Here is a 15,635-nt window from a genome sequence, read left to right as displayed (position 1 = left end):
AAGTTGGTGGAAATCGACATTTACAATCTAGAGGATGAAGAAACTATGTAATTGCTCCACATAATTTATAGGCTTTCTACTTTTACTACCATGCACTGTACTGCATTGTACTGCACATATTCCTTTTTTTGTTTCCACTAAGATATTTTAAATTGTTGCCACTGCAGATCTTTGCTAGTATTATATCAAAAAAACTTGGCTTTCGTCATCCAAGTATTTCCTACTATAACTTATGCACAACTTCCACATTTTGAAGATGAGACTTCAATCATTGGCTTTTAGGATCACATTATATTTAAATGATGATCGATTATGAATCAATACTACAATTAAACTAAATAACTCCCACTATAAATACAGACTAGAACAGCTTGATATCTAAATTTAAACATAATACTTTAACTTCACATTGACTAAATATGTATCCTGCAAATGGTGTCGGATAGAAAGCTTTGCAGTATTTGTTCCAATACTATGCACTCTGAGTTCAAATCCCACCAAGATCATCTTTGCCTTTCATTTTTTCAGGGTCAATGAGAAAATAACAATCCTGTGCAGTAGACTGGCAAAACTAAGAATAACGGACCAGATGTCCAGAGGTTTTTGCTCCACTTTTTGCATTTTAAGTTCAAAGAACCACCATGGCATACCTGGATGGTAGACTATATTAGTCACCCAATTTAATTAACTAGCTACATGGCTTCGGGTTCAGTCCCACTGCGTGGCACTTTGGGCAAGTGTCTTTTGCTATAGCCCCGGGCCGCCTGAAGCTTTGTGATTGAATTCGGTAGGTGGAAGTTACTGCCATGTGTGCATATGGCGTGTAGGTGCTCGTGCCTCTCCGAAAGAGAGAGAGGGATCACTTGGCACATTAGGTACCTTTAGTATAGTCCACTCTGTTACAAGCATTCAGGCCATGTTTCCAGTTTGAGGATACCTTTATCCCTCCCTCTTTCCCACCTGTCTCAGAGGCCCTGTAAAGGAAGCATGGGCACTGTCTTGCTTGCTGACTAAAAGATATGAAAAAAGAGAAAAAAATATTTGGAGCACTGACAACCACATACTACAGTTCCAATCATACTACAACCATTGCATTGTACTTTTACGTAAGAGACACAACCATGCGTATCTTATTTACATGCCAGGAAATAGATTCCACACCTTCTTCATGGCTGAATGGCCAACAACAGGAAATGATATCGCAGTCCTCCAACAAAATTATATGAATAATATCAAAGAAAGTGAAACTAATGCAAATACAGAATAAAACAGCAAATAAACAAAGCAGATGGTTGACAACGAAAAACCTGGCTGATGACGGTCAAGGCTGATCTGGAACACAACCTAGGCCCCCATGTCTACGGTGTTCGCCACTGGAATAGTGAGAGGTTGGAGATCACGCGGTCGTTAGCCTCAAATCGCCAGGCCTGGTCGGCGTTTGTGAGAGATGTAGCATTGAGGATGAATGAAGCCAGCTCAACCCACCCTGGGTGAATGCTGTCTCAAGACAAGAAGGTGCAGGTATGGCTGTGGTAAGAAGCTTGCTTCACAACCACATGGTTCTAGTTTCAGTCCCATTGTGTGGCATCTTGAGCAAATGTCTTCTACTATAACCTCAGGCCAACCAAAGCATTGGGAGTAGATTTTGTAGATGAAAACTGAAAGAAGCCCATCATGTGTGTGTGTGTGTGTGTGTGTATGTGTCCCACCACAACTTGAAGACCAGTGTTAATGTGTTTAGGTCCCTATTGGGAAGCAAACTTCTTAACCATGCACTCCATTTATATTCCTTATTTAGCAGTCTTTTTTCCAATAAATTAACAGCCTTCATAATAATTATTTATTATAATGTTATGCTAGCTGGATCAGCCTTGTTTTCAGTTTTAATCTAAAAAGCAATTTTAAACCTGTTCATTACAATATCTATGCAAGACGTGCATCTAAGATGCTGGGTACTAAGAAATTAAATTACTTGATTTCGTTCCATATTAATCAATATTAGGAACAGACATGCTCAACCAGGACCTTTGTCCAATTTCCTCAAGACACCACCCACCACTTTTTATTTCTCTAACTCCAACTTTCTTTTGATACCACTAATCTTTTACACTACCAGGAACCATTTCACTTGATATACATGCCCCATCCTTAGCACGATCCATACCAGAGGCGCAAATGAGTGCCTCTTATTTACAGCTATGAAATCCCATATGGACCGTTAAAAGATGCATTTAAGCATCTCTGGGATTTTATGTCTGTGAGCAGAGCATATACGTACCACTGGGATTTCACAGCTACAGATAAGAGGTGTTTATAGGCATTTGTGGCATGGATTAATACTATCTTCTCCATCCAGACTTTACATTGTTCCCCACCTCCAAGACATCAACTCATCTCACCTTCTCCACCACATCTCTCACTTCTCTCTCCTTCCCCACACTCTTGCAACCTACCCAACTACTTGTCATATCTCTCTCTTTCTTTCTCTTTCTCTCTCTCTCTCTCTCTCTCTCGCTCTTTCTCTCATCCTTCTCCTGTCTATTGTTATCATTATTATTCTGCTACTATGCCCAACACAAATGCATCATTGGTCACACACCCTCCAACCAACATACACTATATCCACCCCTCAACCCTACCAAAATAAACAGTGGGGCACAATGCAGTCCTTGGGCCCCTCTTCCCCTTCCCCCTAGGATTCTATCAAACTGTCCAATTCATATCAACATGGAACATGGATATTAAAAGATGGTGACGTAACCACGATCCAAATCCTCAAACATAACTACACAAATTGCTTAATAAAATTGTTTGCCCAGCAGAGATGCTGATATAAAATGTCTGTCTGTCCCTCAAATAAATAAGAAGATGCTTAATCCAAGCAAATGTAAACTACATAAATTTCTTCTCGTGCTTCGTGGAACCAGTTTTCTTGGTGCAGAGCAGATAAGGAATAATTCATTTCTGGACAAGATGCCAGTCTCAAATATAACATATCCAGGTAATCCAGTTCAACTTCACAGCAGCTAAGTACCCAGAATTAAGTGTGCTGTCTCGTAACACAAAATGTTGGAAGCTGGTTTGAACCCAAAACCTATAAAGTGGTGGCCTATTACCAAATCCATTCAGCCACATCTCCTGCCATTAATCCATACAAGTTTTTCAAGTAAGAGATTTCTTATTCCACAAGGCTTCAAAGGCACAAAGAAAGCAAAGGATTTGTTAACAGAAGAAATTACAACATCCCCCACTTATAAGTCAAGACATTCATAAAAGTGTGTACAAATGTAAATAAACACAGACTCACACATGTACATGCACACATACCAATGTTTTTTCAGTTTCTATCAACCAAATTCACTTGCAAGGCTTTGGATAGCCCAGGGCTTCAGTAGATCACACTTGCCCAGAGCGTCACACAGTGGAACTAAATCCAAAAACCACGTGCTTGAGAAGCAAACTTCTTGATCACACGCCTCCACCTCATCACTTAATGTCTCTCTTCCATGCTGGGATGCGGTGGCTGGTTTGACAAGGAGCTGGTAAGCCAAGGGACTGCACCAAGCTTCACTGCACACATCCACTCTTTAACTCTTCAACCAGTCTCAGGTCAAGAACTGCAGCCATGCTGGGGTGCTTAAATATTGTTCTACAGTCAAACGCTCTTCCTGCCAAGATATGTATCTCCTATATAAATGAGAGTGTATATGTGTTTTAACCCAAAAAGGCTCTGAAACAGTGCATCCTTGAAGAAAACAGATTTGATTTTGATATCTACATCCTAAAAAGATGGTTTTCAATAAATTATAATCTAAAAATATTAGAAACAAACTTCTTAACTACACAGCTATGACTGTGCCCATAGCTTTTTCACTTTGGCTGCAAATGGCTTAAAGAGACTTGCAAACTTAGATCTATACTCTTTTACTTGTTTCAGTCAGTTGACTGCGGCCATGCTGGAGCACCGCCTTTAGTCGAGCAAATTGACCCCAGGACTTATTCTTTGTAAGCCTAGTACTTATTCTATTAGCCTCTTTTGCCGAACCGCTAAGTTACGGGGATGTAAACACACTACCATCGGTTGTCAAGCAATGTTGGGGGGACAAACACAGACACGCAAACACACACACAATATATATATATATATATATATATATATATATATATATATATACATATACATATATATACGACGGGCTTCTTTCAGTTTCTGTCAACCACATCCACTCACAAGGCTTTGGTCGGCCCGAGGCTATAGTAGAAGACACTTGCCCAAGGTGCCACGCAGTGGGACTGAACCCAGAACCATGTGAAGTTACACAGAACTGCGTTTTAATATTAGTTTTAAAACTGGTTATAAATAATCCTGTTACTTTAAATATTCCTTAATTTATACTTTATTAAAAAAAAAAAATTCAGGTTATCAATAAAGTAAAATTAAATCCCCTGTGATGCTTCTTTGTTATTACCCAGCAAGCCATTCTTTTTCCACCAGCCTTTTTGACTTGGAAAAACATCAACTACAGAGGATAAATGCTTACTAATTACATCATCATTATTTCAACATCTACTTTACCAAGCTTGCATGGAACCGGTGGAATTTGAGGCAGATTTTCGATGACCAAAATACCTTTCCTGTTGCCAACCTGTTTTCAAGCAAGGTAATATTTCCCCATAGCTATTCATGCGTTTCACAGAAGACAGAAACAAACAACATTACTTGCATGATGGTGATGCATGCTTACAGCTATCACGTGATGTCAAGGCAAGGGCACATAGATACATATATAAATACAACAGGCTTCATTTAGTTTCCATCTACCAAATCCACTCACAAGGCTTTAGTTGGCCCATAGCAATAGTAAAAGACACTTGCTCAAGATACTACACAGTGGAACTGAACCTGGAACCACATGGCTGGCAAACAAGCATCTTAACCACACAGCCATGCCTATATTTATAAATATCTTGCATGTCATTTCTTTATATAATGCACTTAACCCAAAAGGAACTACTATCGTTGACTTATGAATCATTCAGATTGTAAATACTGTTAATCAGTCCATGACAATTTATATTCAAAACCCGTGAAGCAAAAAGGAATATGGAATCCATTTGAGGTCTGTCAGACACACGTCTGATTGAAATTACGTAGCATAATAATTTGGTCATGATGCCAGCATGGAAAACGGATATTATATGATGATGACAATAATCCACAAGAAAGTCGGTCTGTGTAAAAACTTTTCCCAGACATATTCAGTCATGTTCTCATTTGTTTTGTTTCATTTTGAAATGCAGAGTAATAACAAAAAATGTCTACCTTGCTTTTAAACTTTGGGCCTGTGACAGTATTCAGCCAAAAATGGATGAGATGAATGTCTCAATTAATTTGGATTTGGATGTTAGCTAATGAATTGTTATAATACATATTTCTTTTACAACCAGATACTTTGAGACAATAACTTTTTTTTAATTGTGAAATGCAAGCATCACCTATAATCAGGTAAGTAGAACACAAACACACATGCATATATAGAAAGTCACCATCTTGTAGAAACCCAAACTGCTACTTTAGAGGTCAGAAGTACAAAAAGAAATAGTATTTCAAATGTAGCTAATTGAAAAGACAATGAGAACAGACACTATATTTAAATCCTAAATCACTTAACATTACTCCTTAATTAACTTCAGATAAAAACTTACAAGTGGATATATTATATTCAACTTGAAAGTTTGCCCAGGTTGTTTACGACAACAGTAAAAGCCAAGTTTACTGTAAAGGATGCTTTAAGTACACTAGTGTGCTTTGCTCAAGCCTGCAAATAAATTATTTTGCTAAATTCATTTTCTAATTTTGCATAGATCGCAGCTGAAGACAATAGGAATTTCAAATAAACATTACACTATTGGCAGGGGGGTGGGGAAGTGTAGTTTGAGAAATTTCCGGATGCTAGCAGTTGGCAGCAGCTGATACATAAGAGCATACAGAAAAACAATAATTACTAAGTTTCACAGAGGGAAAGAAAGAAAAAAAAGCACAATAGCTTTCTGTGTGTATGGTACATTCTAAAGAAATTATACTGCATTTGAATTGGTACGGCATGCTGACAGCAGTACTTTTAGGTTACAATAAAAGCTCCCTTTTCTTGGTGGTGGTAAGGGGGAGCAAGTTCTTGGGATGAAATTTTTGTCTGAGAATGGAATTTTTTCTTTTAGTAGTTTTATGTTTTTTTAAACTATTAGCAATTACTGTTTCGGTGAGATGAGATTGTTTTAATAGTTATTGTATGGTTTCTATAACTGTCAAACCTTAATGAACTCTAAATGAAATTTGTAATAAAACGATGACTAAATTTTAACAATTTCACAGAATTAAGATGTCACACACACACAATGAAAGAAATACAAGGGAAGAAGAGAAGAAAGCAAATATCACAAAAACATAACAATAGAAAAATTTCTTATTTGAATTTAAAGAAATAAGCTATAAAGGAAGCAGTCTATAACCAGTACACAATTTTATTATGTAATTTTGCATAGTGATAGAACAAGATATAAACAAATGTTGGATCTCTGCAAAAATAAAGAACTGTTTGGAAACCTCTGTGATTGATTAGATTATTATTTCTTGATCACTAGATTATTTCAAACGTTCATAAACTTAAATACTTGATTGAACAGGTATTGATGTAAAGAGACTAATTATCATCTTGTTACAATCAGTAACAATTTAGACGTTCTAAATAGATTTTATAAACATGAGACTATATTTCCATTTTGTTTTCATTTTCATTGCTTTTTTTTTTTAATATAAGTAATTTGTGGATGAACAGCAAATGAGAATTTTATAATAAAAAAAAAGAGTTCAGTTTTGCATGAAACACTGAATTTTTAGCATTTTTTTTACCTTTCTGATTCGTAGAACAAATTTTCAAATCTTCAAAACAGAAATCAAATAGAAAGAGCCAAGAGACCCATGGCTAAACCCATTATCATGACCTTCATTTTAACACCCACTTTTCCATGCTTGCATGAGTTGGCAGACTTTGTTGAGGCAGATTTCCTGATAAGAAGCCCTACCTGTTTGCCAAACCTCAGCTGTTTCCAAGCAAGGTAATATTTCCCCATAGCCAGTCATGTTTTCACAGAAACAAATTATACTACATGTATAACAGTAACATTCGTTTGTAACTACCATATGGTGTCAAGACAAAAACACACACACATACACACACACACGTATTCAACGGGCATCTTTCAGCTTCCCTCTACCAAATCCACTCACAAGACTTTGGCCTCGGGTTATAGTAGAAGACCCTTGTCCAAGGTGCTGTGCAGTAGGACTAAACTCAAAACCATGGGTTAGGCAAACTGCTTAACCATTTGGAGGCCACACTTACATCTCAAATTTTTTGATACAAAGTCTAATTAATCCAATCACATTGCAAATGATATTGATGACAAATTTAACCACAAAAGCAACATTCAACAACACAAAAGATATAGTGATGCACTAGATGTCAGACTGCAACAAATTATGCAGATCATACACTAGATTCATAGTTGATAACATCTGTACAAGTCTGACCTAAAAATCATACAATTAAAAACAAATTCTAATAATTCTTACTTGATGCTGTAGGTGACCTAAATAGAATTTAGCAATCCAATTGATCTGTAATTAAAAAAAGAAAGAATTTGTAAGTATAAAAAATAAATCTTTTTTTTTTTTAAATAATTAGAACCTCAAGTCATATTTTAGTATTCTTATTGAATTTTTTTTTTAATAAACAGACTAATATTTAAAAGAGAGGAAAAATGATTAATGTATTAATTAATACTTCAGTAAAAAAAAATAGTAAAGATGACACAGTTTGATCTGAAGCTGAAATGACATAGAGTGAAATTTAACATTAAAGACTTTAATTTTGATGTGGTATTGTCTTTGACAATTGTGAGACTTTTATCAATATCACATTAACCCTTTTGATACCAAGATATCTGGTTCCATGATACAAACTTGTTGTTTTAAAATGATCTGAATTTAAGCATCCCATCAAAATTTCATGTTAATTTATGTTCCAAATACTAGCTTAATAATTAAAAGGTTATTTTACTAAATTCTGGATTATTTTTTAAAATTAATGAAAAGGCAGTGCATTTCATCATTTGATAGTAACAAAAGGGTTAATGTAACATTTGAGGTGTGTTCCACTGTTTTGGTTAAAACACTTTCTGTCTTGTAGGGAGCCACTTGTCTGTTACTCCTGGCTTTCCGACATATTTATTTCCTACATCCCAATTCAAGACTAAGTGCGATGTAAGTATACAAAAATATGACATCTGAAGACAATTAGAAACAAATACAGAAAAGGTTGATATCAATGATTCCAGACAAAAAAAAAAACAAATTTGTTAAAAATGTTTGCTTTTTTGCAGATGATTAAAAAAAAAAAAATCAGGAAAAAAATATTTGAAAAATTATATATTTCTTAAATAGGTGGCCGTTCCATCCTTTTGAGAATCAATATTTTTTTTAAATGATGGCCGTAGCAATCAAGTCAGATGAAACTGTTACTTTAAAATTACAGTGCTTATTATATCACACTCATTACTGTAGCAATTACTTGCTAGCCATAAAAACATCATCATCAACATCATCGTTTAACGTCCGCTTTCCATGCTAGCATGGGTTGGACGATTTGACATAGGGCTGGCGAATCAGATGGCTGCACCAGGCTTCAATCTTGATCTGGCAGAGTTTCTACAGCTGGATGCTCTTCCTAACGCCACAGACGGGTGTAGTTAAGTTTGCTTCACAACCATGTGGTTCTGAGTTCAGTCCCAATGGGCAGCATCTTGGACAAGGCCAACCAATGCCTTATGACTGAATTTGGTAGGCAAAAACTACATGGAAGCTCATTAAACATACATAAACCATCCATCGCATGCCAGTATAGAAGACGGACAGTAAATGATGATAAATATACGCGTGTCCAACCCATGCTAGCATGGAAAACGGACGCTAAATGATGATGATGATGATGATGATGTGTGTGTGTGTCTTTGCATTTGTCCCCTCACCATTTTAACAAGTGTTGGTTTGTTTATATCTCCGTAGTTTCGCAGCTGAGCAAAAGAATCTGATAGTAAAAGTACTGGGGGTTAATTTGTTCAACTGATCTGATAGGGCAGTGCCCCAGCATAGCCACAGTCCAATAACTGAAACACGTAAAAGAGTAAAAGAATAGACATAAAGTCGATAAATAATGGCGGAATTGAGAGCTCAATTTCTAAGCCCTAATAAAAATACTATAACACAGCTCAAAGGCAATAAAACTTGATGCTTTTATGCTTAGTCACTTTTTTGCATGTTCACCTTAGTCAGACTGTCAGACAAAGGAAAGCAAGCCGAAGTATTGAAATACAAGGTAATAGTAAAAACCATCAACTTGTATCATTTCTTACAATTTGCATTGTTTTGCCTTTAACCCTTTTGTTACCAACCCGGCTGAAACCGCCTATGGCTCTAGTACAAATGTCTTGTTTTCATAAGTTTTGCATTAAAATCTTTCACCAAACCTTAATCACAATTTATTTTCCTAACACTAGCTGAATGATAACTAAGTTATTTTACTAAATTCTTTGCTATATTTAAAGTAATTGGAAGAAACACAGAGCACCTCAAAATAAATACAGTAATGAAAGGGTTGAAAACGATTTTTAAATATTTATGTAAAAAGCTTATTTTAGTTTCCAGCTACCAAATCCAGCCACAAGGTTTCAGTCAACCCAGGGACATAACAGAAGACACTTGCTCAAGGGGTCACACAAAGACACTTGCTCAAGGGGTCACACAAAGACACTTGCTCAAGGGGTCACACAGAGCTAAACCGGTGTCCAACAATGACAAAGTCTGTGTTCTCAGCGATGAGCGTGCATGTGACTCTGCAATCCAAAGCTGGAAGCACACAAGTGCCCACAGATGTCAAAATGATAGTCTGTTGACTGGATTGAGATGACCACTGTCCCATGACGTCTTTCTCTTGCAGCAGTGAGATGTTGTCACCAGTTGTCTTCTTTGAAGGCAGCTGCTGCTTGTGAGGTGAGAGACTTCCATGCTGATCTGTCTGCAGCAGAGGCTTCAAGTTTTCATAGACTAGTTAATGCCGCTCCATTTGAAGTTGCTTTTCAAGGTGTCCTTGTACCTCAGTTTAGGCCTTCCTTGTTTGCTTGAGCCCTGCATGAGCTTGCCGTACAACAGCTGTCTGGGTACACAGTTGTCAGTCCATCTGATGACTTGACCAGTCCAGCATAACTGAGCCTTCAGCAAAATTGAGTAAGTACACAGAAAAGGACTAAGTACCAAACAGCAGGCAATCAAGAAGATGCATAAAACAATACAAGGAAGATGTATATAAATATCATCATCATCATCATTTAACATCCATGTTCCATGCTGTCAAAAGTTGGCTGGTTTGAGAGGATCAATGTGCCAAAGGACTGTTATCATGCTCCGATGTTTGCTTTGGCATGGTGTCTAGGGCTGGACGCTCTTCCTAACACTGACCCCTTTATAGTGTAGACTAAGTGCTTTTTATTTTTGTGCTACATGCACTATTGAGTTGCCATACAGTTTAGAGGTTTACAAACCCTGGGGAGGGCAACTTCATGCTAAAGAACAAGGGAATTACTATGAGAAGTGGAAGCATGGGGAAGGGCAAGTACTTGTGGAGGATCATCTGCATGGCAACTACACAAACTTGTAGGGGGAAAGAGGACAGACAAAGAGAAAATGATCAGTAAGAACTGTAAGGGATAGATAATGATAAGATGCCCTTTTAATGCTTCAGATAATTTGTTGGGAAGAGAAGCATTTGTTATCAACACCATTATTTCAAAATGCACTTTTCCATGCTTGCACAGAATTTATTGAAGCAAATTTTCTATGGCCAGATGCTTTTCCTGCCACCAACCCTCACCATTTTCCAAGCAAGGTAATAAACCCCTACTACTGGAAAATAAACAACATGGGTATAGTTACATGATAAAAAGAAAATTTAAAACAAAAACATACTAAGAAGGTAAGACATACTTTCAAGGTTGGCTGCATGCAAAGAACAAAACCAGTGGGGTTGATTACAATCAGCAAACGCATGAAAACAAAGGGAAATACAAACTCACAAAAAATTGCTCACAGATACTACACATACACACACAAACACATGACAGGCTTCTTCAGTTTCTGTCAACCACTTTCACTCTCAAGGTGTTGTTGATTTGCATCTATAGCATAGAATGCCAATCAACAACATTCACAGTTGGATCAAACCCCAAATCACACAGTCCCAATGTGTACTTCTTAACCATCCACCCATGGCTGCATCCAATCAATTTATTGTAAGTTAGGTTGTGGTTAAGTCATTTAAGAATATTAACCATAACATAGTTTAAAAAAAAGTTTATTTTATCATTAGCTTGATATGCAATCTGAAGTAGACGGGAGCACAATGAAAGCCTTGGACCCATCAGATCTTTTCAATCCATTCAACACATGCCAATTTGGACATTTAAATGGTAATGATGATGTTGATGAGTGTAAATTCAGAATCCAACTTTTCTGTAAATTTATATTTTTTCTCCTCTTTCTATGTCTTCATTAATTGTCTCTTCAGATACATAAGAGAACTGTGAAAGCTTAATGTCTTCACAAGCAAACTACAGCTGTCCAGAATTCTTTGCTGATGCTGACCAAAATCTCCATACAGGATATGTCTGCACTGTGTAATTTTGTGAACTAAGCAGCACATGCCAATACTTATAGGTACCTCTGCACAGACAAAATTATTTATATCAAACCTAAACATCCTCAAGTTGAGCCTCTCTACCACCCAGACAATGCAGCACAGAAAGAAGGTATATTATTTGAGATAAGTGGCGTTAGATAAAAAATGCGCACTCTCCCAATCTTGACCAATTGTGTGATTTACAAGTTGTTGTCTACTGCTCTCATTGACCAGTGTTCCTTAAATTCATTTTAGTCCCACACCCAACTTCAATTTTCAAACAAAAAAAAAGAAAAAAAATCTGTACACCCAACCATGAATGGACAAAGTACACAACAACAGATATACAAGGAGTGGCAAAAACCTCCCACATTTTACAAGCTCACAAACATTTAAAAACCAAATGCACAATGTGCACCAGTCAAAAACCACAATGGTAACTGGAAAATGAAAAACTGTAAAACATTAGCTGCATTGTTGCTATTTACCTAGCTTCATTAACCAATAAATATCAAAGCAACAAGAGTAGGTTTTCCTGTTGTACCTTATGTATCCAAGTCTTAATTGGAATTTTATTGCAAGTTTTATTTCTTTGTCACTTATGCCCTACTTTGAAATAACCCACATCACGCCTGCGGAAATTCTGTGCAACGGAATTTGATCATTAAATCATATTGAATACACTTGTGGATGCTTCAAAGTGGGTTTGTCTAAAAGTTAAATTTTACCATAATAATCAAAGTATTATCAGTTAATTTTACAAGCCAAGTAAAATGTCCTCACTTGGCATACAACTGCATTAAGTGAGTTCATTTACTTGGGCTTTTAATTCCCACCAGCCAATCAAAGAACAAGGCTGATAAGTACAAACTTCATATGAGTTTGATGTCCAGATTAGCAGTCCCAAAAGGAAATTATACGATCCACAAAATTCCATGCGATGTAAGAGCTGGCTTACTCTCAAGTCTTCTCTAAAACTATTTAAAGCAGACGTGCATGAGCCAAAGGTGTCTGAGTGTTCAGTGATTAATGTTTGAGAAGCATGCCAGATGTATGCCTCATTGAATGGGTGTAGATATATTATCTTCAAAAACATTACTCTGTACACTACAGTCGTTGCAAATCCGAACCTAACAACTTTGCAGATTTGGCAGCCTTGAATGTTTAGATACTCCAGAAAGCTTCAACGCTGTTGACAATGAACTTCATATTTAGGTTGACATCACCACCATTGACAGACAACTGAAAACATGGCAAGTTATTGAAACAAATCTTTCACTGATCAGCAACTGTCTAACAGTCTTTATTAATGGAATGTAGACTGATTTCAAATTGTGTCTGATCTGGGCAGTGCCAGAGATTCCACTGGAAAAGCTGAATGATTCACCAAAGTTCATCCAAGTAAGATGCAAATATGTCCACAAATTTGCATATTAAGCTACTAGATCTAATCATTATAATTTAAGATCCTTCTTTGAGTGGCTGTGTGGTAAGTAGCTTGCTTACAAACCACATGGTTCCGGGTTCAGTCCCACTGCGTGGCACCTTGGGCAAGTGTCTTCTACTATAGCCTCGGGCCGACCAAAGCCTTGTGAGTGGATTTGGTAGACGGAAACTGAAAGAAGCCCATCGTATATATGTATGTATGTTTGCATGTCTGTGTTCATCCCCCCCAACATTGCTTGACAACCGATGCTGGTGTTTATGTCCCCGTAACTTAGCGGTTCAGCAAAAGAGACCGATAGAATAAGTACTAGGCTTACAAAGAATAAGTCCTGGGGTCAATTTGCTTGATTAAAGGCGGTGCTCCAGCATGGCCACACAGTCATATGACTGAAACAAATAAAAGAGTAAAAGAGTAATACAAAATGGGAAAGAACTATTTTTCAATTAAGCATATAACGCACTATAACAGACTTTAAACCAATAGCCATAAAATTAATAATGGAACATTTTATTAAAAGAAAAACAGATTTCTTTATAAATTTTGTTTAAGAAAATCTTGCTGACGTGGCCGATGACAGTATTGCCTGATTGGCACTCATGCCAGTGGAATGTTAAAAGCACTATCTGAGCATGATCGTTGCCAGGGCTGCTGATTGGCCCCCACCATGCTAGTGGCACGTAAAAAGCACCATTCGAGTGTGATCGTTGCCAGCATCACCTTACTGGCACATGAAACACAACATTCGAGCATGGTCAGTGCCAGTGCTGCCAGACTGGCCCCTGTGCAAGTAGCATGTAAAAAATACCTTTTGAGCACAGTCACTGCCGGAACCACCTGACTGGTCTTCGTGCCAGTGGCACGTAAAAGCACCCACTACACTTTCAGAGTGGTTTGCGTTAGGAAGGGTATCCAACTGTAGAAACTTTGCTAGATCAGATTGGAGACTGGTGCGGCCTTCTGGCTTGCCAGTCCTCAGTCAAACCGTCCAACCCATGCCAGCATGGAAAGCGGACATTAAACTACGATGATGATGATTACAGTTCACTTAAAAATAAGTGTTGAAAAATTGAAATATTTAAAATGTTTTATTTTGTTAAATTTTATTATAATTCTTCTTTGGCTTATGTTTAGCTTAATGCCCATAAAACCATAACCTTCAAAGTATGACCTAGTAACATGTACCATGCTTTCACTAATTGTGTAAAGCACCTTTTAGTTACAAACAGATATAGATACCCTCTTGACTCTCTCCACTTCACCCAATGTGACAGCTGGAAGGAGACAGTTACACCAACACTAGGTCAATGCTCATTTTCAGCTGAGTAGACTGGAGTAACAAGATAGGAAGTGCCTTGCTCAAAGACACAAAATGTTGTCCAGTGCAGGAATCAGACCCATGACCTTATGATTTTAACCCAAATATACTAACCACTAGGCCTGATATAATCAATAGTAACTGTTTTGTCTCTGATCCACATAGACATATAATGGATAATTTTCATTTAGGTAAAGACCAATTAGGTATCGGTGCTCTGAATTTGAATCTCAAGTGCCCAAACTTGTAGTGTCATCATTAAAAAAACAGTACTACATCTATAAAATAACAATAGAAAGACAACAATGCAAATAAATAAATAAATGAGATGTGTATCAATGTTTTCAAGTGTAAGATAATCTCTCTATATATATATAAATGGCAAAAGGTCTGTCTGTGTGTGTGTCCTTTATACAAATCCACAATTTTTCAGTTAGAGGGCTCGCACTTTATGTGGTCATTCAAAACCGTCCAAGGGTGGTCGTGCACATCTTTACATTTCCCCAGTCACCCCGCAAAGCCATTAAAAAAATCAATAGAAGTGACTCTTTTGTGAAGTTTCTATCCAAAACCCAATTGAATGCCAGCTAGCTGTATGTGATTGGTCGGAGATTTGGACAGTACTCGCGTGTATGTGCGCACGCATGCAGCTATATATGCATGCACTAGCACTATGACCAGGCGTTGCTGGGTCATAGTGCTAGTCTGAAATATTTCTGAGTTACCCAATTCAACCGGTGAATATCTAGACAAAAATACAGGTAAACATTTGCTTATATTTTGGTGAAAATTATTAAGTTGCTAAAATAAGTTGCCTTTTAAGTGGAGATAAATATAACTATTGTAAATTTAACTTTGCAACATACTATTCTAAGTTTTAACTTAGTTCGAAATGATAACAATGGAAAGAATTTTACACACTGTGAAAGAGGCCACTGCAGGGGCATTCACAAAACGGTTCCTATTTGAAAAAGACAAGGAGTGGTTGGCGTTAGGAAGGGCATCCAGCCGTAGAAACACTGCCAGATTTGACTGGGCCTGATGAAGCCTTCTGGCTTCACAGACCCCAGTAGAACCGTCCAAC

At 37.2% G+C, this 15,635-nt stretch overlaps 1 protein-coding gene across 9 annotated transcripts in view; it reads right to left on the bottom strand.

Annotated features, from left to right (window-relative positions):
* LOC115216827 (probable ubiquitin carboxyl-terminal hydrolase FAF-X) overlaps positions 1–15,635 on the bottom strand; it is a 195,689-nt gene that overhangs the window by 157,303 nt on the left and 22,751 nt on the right. For 8 of the 9 annotated variants that reach the window (XM_036506287.1, XM_036506286.1, XM_036506285.1 and 5 more), the window contains one exon: positions 7,634–7,678. The exons of the other annotated variant lie outside the window; for it this stretch is intronic. The gene's annotated coding sequence lies outside the window, so the exon portion shown is untranslated. The remainder of the gene's footprint in view (positions 1–7,633; positions 7,679–15,635) is intronic. 9 annotated transcript variants of the gene reach the window in all.

Source organism: Octopus sinensis, linkage group LG10 (assembly GCF_006345805.1).
Source record: "Octopus sinensis linkage group LG10, ASM634580v1, whole genome shotgun sequence".
In the NCBI taxonomy this organism is placed as follows: domain Eukaryota; kingdom Metazoa; phylum Mollusca; class Cephalopoda; order Octopoda; family Octopodidae; genus Octopus; species Octopus sinensis.
This window is presented reverse-complemented; position numbering and strand designations above follow the sequence as displayed.